This window comes from Carassius carassius, chromosome 6 (genome assembly GCF_963082965.1).
Source record: "Carassius carassius chromosome 6, fCarCar2.1, whole genome shotgun sequence".
Taxonomy (NCBI): Eukaryota; Metazoa; Chordata; class Actinopteri; order Cypriniformes; family Cyprinidae; genus Carassius; species Carassius carassius.
This window is the reverse complement of record NC_081760.1, coordinates 23,926,831-23,932,458: the sequence shown is the minus strand read 5'-3', so window position 1 is coordinate 23,932,458 and position 5,628 is coordinate 23,926,831.

Sequence of the window (5,628 nt, the reverse complement as noted above, 5' to 3'; positions counted from 1 at the left end):
TATATTGGGCAATGAGCGTTGTCTTCTGAGGCGAAGAGGTCGACCCCTGCCCTGCCGAAGATGCTCCACATCAACTGAACCGTTTGTGGGTGAAGAGACCACTCCCCAGGGGGAACATTCGCCCTGGAAAGCATGTCCGGGCCCCGGTTCAGGATGCCAGGTACATGCGCTGCCTTTAGCGAGCGCAGATTGTAATGTGCCCATGTCAGAAGACGTTCGGTCAGGGTGTGCAAGGTTTCTGACCTGACACCACCCTGGCGATTTATGTAGGCCACCACTGACATGCTGTCTGATCTGACCAGAACGTGGTGGCCCTTTAAAAATGGGAGGAAAGCTTTCAGGGATAGTTCGACCGCTATCATCTCCAGACAGTTTATGTGTAACAGTCGCTCCGGGCTCGACCAGAGGCCGGAGGCAGACCTGCCCTCGTACAGTGCGCCCCAACCGAGGTTGGATGCATCTGTCGAGACTACTTTCCATTTCGAGACAGCGCCTGTGCTTACGCCTAACTGATACCAGTTGGCTATTTTCCAAGGGGCCAGAGCTGTGATGCAGCCGTGGGTCACCCTGATGCGCGCGCAGCCGGAAATCCAGGCTCGCGCTGGAACACGGTCTCTCAGCCAGCGCTGTAGTGGGCGCATGCGCAGCAGGCCCAGTTTGAGAACCGCAGAGGCTGATGCCATCAGACCTAGCACAGACCTAGCAGCGTGTAAACGTATGGGGCGCTACGGAGAGGCCGAATGGAAGAACCATGTACTGATAAGTCTGCCCCTCGAAGGCGAATCTCAAGAATGGCCTGTGATGGGGTGCTATTTGAATGTGAAAGTAAGCGTCTTTCAGATCCACAGAGAAAAACCAATCCCTCGGGCGAATTTGCGCGAGTATTTGTTTGGTAGTTAACATTTTGAACGATCGCGTCATAAGCGCTTTGTTCAAACGTCTGAGATCTAGGATGGGTCTGAGATCGCCATCCTTTTTTGGTACGAGGAAGTAGCGGCTGTAAAAGCCTGACTCGCGCTGCGCAGGGGGGACAGTTTCTATCGCCCCTTTTGCAAGAAGGTTTATCAGTTCGGCGCGAAGGACGTGTGTCATTTCGCTTTTCACTTTCGTTTCGACCACGGCGCGAAAGCGCGGCAGTCTGCGAGCGAACTGGAGCAAGTAACCTCGTTTTATTATATTCAAAACCCAATTTGATATGCCGGGGATGGCCTGCCATGCAGCGGCTCGTGCGGCTATGGGTTGAATGTGCTTCGGGCACTGGCCGCCTGTTATGAGGGGACCAGTAGCTCGAGTATGCTGTGCTTGTGACACTGTGGTGACAGCGCTTATTTGTAGGGTTGCGCACTGAGAAGTGGGCACGCGCGCTACATTTAGAGCACCTCCGGCGCGAGCGGGAAGGTGGGCATGAAAGGAGACCCGAGTGTGTCTTTGTGACACTTGGGGGAGTGTGTATACATGTAGGGGTGCGTACTGTGTAGTGGGCACACTGCCTACATAGAAAAAGCTCTTTTTGTGCTTTATTGAGGTCGCCGTGAAAACGGGCGTTTGTGTGCAGGCGTGCGTGCATTGTAACAGGCTCGTTTACTACAGTATAGACATCTCCAACCGCCTTTAGTGAGGGGATTGGAGGAAGCATGTGAGGTTTCTTGTGTGGTGGTCCGGCCGCAGCGGGACTTAACCACGGTCTTTTCAGCCCGAAGGTCAGGAGGGCTTCGGAGGCTCGGGGTTCAGCACAATCCTGGGCCGAGGTCCCCGTCTCTCTGGCGGTTTGCGGCTCGTAGGGCGAGAGCGGTGCTGGGTTTTGGTCGCTGGGCGAGACTGTAAGTCTGGCTGCGATGGCTTCGAGGTCTGAGGGGGCGGCGCATTTCTACGGCGTCCCGCAGCAGAGCTAGAGCGTTTCGGCAGGAAGTGTCTCATTGCCTGTGACGTTTTCTGAGCCTCAGTGAAGCGTTCAGCGAAACCCTTAACCGAATGGCCAAAGAGGCCGGAAGGCGAGATAGGAGAGTCAAGAAAGGCGGATTTGTCGGCGTCTTTCATCTCCGTGAGCGTGAGCCAGAGGTGTCGCTCTAAAACAGCGAGGCTTGCCATGCTTCGGCCGATCGCTTGTGCTGTGGTCTTTGTCGCACGCAGGGCTAGATCAGTAGCGCTGCGGAGATCTTTAAAGTCATAGGTATCTGGGGCAGACTCGTCCAGGTTACGGAGAAGTCTGGCCTGAAAAACCTGCAGCACAGCCATGGTGTGTAGAGCCGAAGCAGCTTGACCAGCGGAGGTGTAAGCTCGGCCAGCGAGAGCTGAGGTGGTGCGGCACGGCTTGGATGGATGCACAGGCTTCGACCGCCATCCTGCGGCTGAGGGCGGGCAGAGGTGTGCAGCAATAGCCTCCTCGAGAGGGGGGAGGCTCTCGTAACCGTGGTCTCGGGCGCCGTCGACAGAGGAGAGCGCTGACGAGACAGAAGTCTTCAAGCGTGCGGAGAATGGGGCTTTCCACGACTTCGTGAGTTCATCGTGAACTTCCGGGAAGAAGGGGGCGTTTCTTTGCGGAGGGGCCGAAGGGCGCCCCTGCAAGAACCATTCGTCCAGCCTGCTTTTAGCGGGCTCGTCTGGAGGAGACCAGTCGAGCTGAAGGTCGCTGACAGCCCTTGTAAGCACGCGAGTAAGCTCCGCGTCGATATCAGCGCGTTGTCCGGTGCAGCTGGGTGCTGTAGAGGGGGGGGGGTCCGCAATGGAGCCCGACCATTCCTCACTACTGGACGCGGCGAGAGAAAGGCTGTCGTGTCTGTCCTCTTCCGCCTCAGGCGCTCCGAAGGAGAAGGGGGCGCTGGTGAGCAGGGACTGGCGCTGCTCGTCCACGAAGAGGACAGGCGAAGGAGAGAGAGCGGGCGAGGCACGCGGGGAGTATTCCGGCGTGAGCTCGCATGTAGCAGTGTGCTCAGGCATTCTCTGATCGCGGCGTTTCTTACGCGGCACTTGAGAGAGAAGAGGCGGAGCGGGTGGAGCATCGTGGCTGGTTTGAGCTAATCGAGCCCGCAGGGTCGATATAGCCATGTTGTCGCACTCAGGGCAGCCGCCCTTGGAGAGTGCGCTCTCAGCATGCTCGCGGCCCAGGCAGGAGACACAGATGATGTGGCGGTCCTCGCTGGGCAGAGGGCCTCGGCAGGAAGCGCAGGCCCGAGGCATTTGAAACAACGCCTCGAATTCTGGAGAAAAGTGTGATGCAGCGGCAAACACACTAGCTTTGTAAAGGATATAGTCACGCCGGATGGCGCAGCAGGAAGCGAGTGCTGAAGGCGGCGTCGAGATGAAGCACAAGCCGGCGTCCTCAGATCTGCATTGCAGTGCTATCCTGCTGAGAGGCTTTTCGACGGCGTGTAGAGGCTTCTCCGGAGAAGACAGCGAAGTGCAGGTGAGATCGCTGAAGGAGATGAAATCTGATCCCTATGGTGAAGCGGTGGCTTATATAGTTCCAGCCACGCCTATTTTGGCGCGCTCTGACGTCCAATGGGCGCGAAGCGCCCCCATTGGTTCGTTCCTCTCCGCCGCCTCACCATAGGTTGCTGCAGTTGCGAGAGCACAGCCAATAAGCGCGCGAGCCGCTTCGCTTGGGTCTGCTGTGCTGCAGCACTGCGTTTTACATTATTTAAAAATTAAGGATAATTTTTGGCTTCATATTCTCGAGAAAAGGGGACCTTTTCCCATAGCTTAATCTAGCTTATGCAGTATGAGAGTACTCTCGAAAGGGAACTATGTTCCCTGCTGGGGACAAAATAGTTACAAAGCCACTTTTACTTCTCCTCACCTTTGCATTGGCAACCACTGAGTACAGCTACTTATCCCTCAAGCTGCGCTGGCAGTGATGTTTCTAAAATTTCCAAACACAGGATGTGGCACATTCATTGTCTTATTGTTCACAAATTTCAAGAAATTCTCAATTGTGGTCCTTTTGCTCTTTTTTATGTTATTGTTGTCACGTTTCTAGCCACGTGTAATGTAGAAAGAACTCTATGTTAGAATTTTCTGTTTATTATATTTTATTTATTTATTTATTTATTTTTTGGTGCATTGAGATATTAATTTAAAAACAGAGGAAATTAAGCTAAAAACCTATATATATATATATATATATATATATATATATATATATATATATATATATATACTATATGCAACAATTGTATAATAATTTTCCAAAGTGCTTCTTGAGAAGACTCTTGGCCTCTGCATAACCTATATAAAGGCTATGCACCAGTTGAATGGACTGAAGTATGGTGAATTGTTTTAGAAAATGATGGAGGTCTGTCTGATCTACACTCAATTCATGGTTCCACAAAGTAAAAAAAAAAATACTTCTTTAAAGCTGTAAAAAAACAAATATTATTGGAATATGCTTTACAAATACTATTGTTTTGTAAGTTTTATTGCTTGCTGTTTCTTTGTATTTTTTTGTGAAATGTACTAGCAGTTTCTGAGTGAAAATATATAAAAATATAAATCCTTAATTTTAATTTTCTTTCATAATGACCCTATTCTGCACTGTATAATAATAATAATAATAATAATAATAATAATAATAATAATAATAATAATAATAATAAAAATAATAATAATAATAATAAAAGGGAAATGTACTGTTAAATTTCTGGAAGGATTTATCTTTTTTTTTTGTCTCCACAGACATTTCCTTTGGTGTCTGATCTTGGATTGTTTATGCCGACTGGGATCCAGAGCCACAGCACGAGATGGCTGCCAGCCCAGCGCCACTGTACAAGATGGCTGCCCGCCCAGCGCTACTGCACAGGATGGTCGCCAATCCGGTGCCCGAGCATGAGATGGCAGCCACAGTTGATCTTCCAGAGTCAAGTCAAGTCCCCATTGACCTTCTATTTGTGTGTGTATATATATATATATATATATATATATATATATATATATATATATATATATATATATATATTATACTTTATTATACTTTATTTATTTTTTCAATATTTTTATTTTTTACGTTAGAGTCCTATCTGAACTTTTTGTTGCTTACATTAAACTTATGAAGTTTATTATATTCTAGCTGAATAATGTTGTGATTCTTGAGAGCTTTGTAATGTTGTGTTGGAAAAATCATCAGGATTATTTTGATCCACAACATTTCACTGCAAGCTGCATTCAGGATGTAACTGTATGCTAAATATTAAAAATTTCACAGAACATTTGCAACTTAAACGTTATATCTTGTACATGATAAAAATGTGTGCTTTGTATTTTATTTTATTTTATTAGATTATCAGACCATTAGCATAGCAATATCCCAACTCTATCAGAATCAGTAATGAGTCATGTCTCTTCTCGAGTTGCTGAAAATAACACATTCTAAAGAAGTAACCAAGTTTAATTTCATACAGTGTGCTGCCTCAGAGGTAGGCAGCAGACAGCATTTCAGCTCGCTAGGTTTTGAAACAGAGCTAATTTTTTTGTAACTCGGGGCATAACAAAAGTGTACAAATACAGTATGTTTTTCAACATTTCCTATAAGTCACCACAGTCAACTGAAAGGCACATTAAGTTTATATGCACTCTTTTACAGAGGATAAATCTTGGGGGAGTCATTTATAGAAGGGTCCATCGATCAAGACCCAA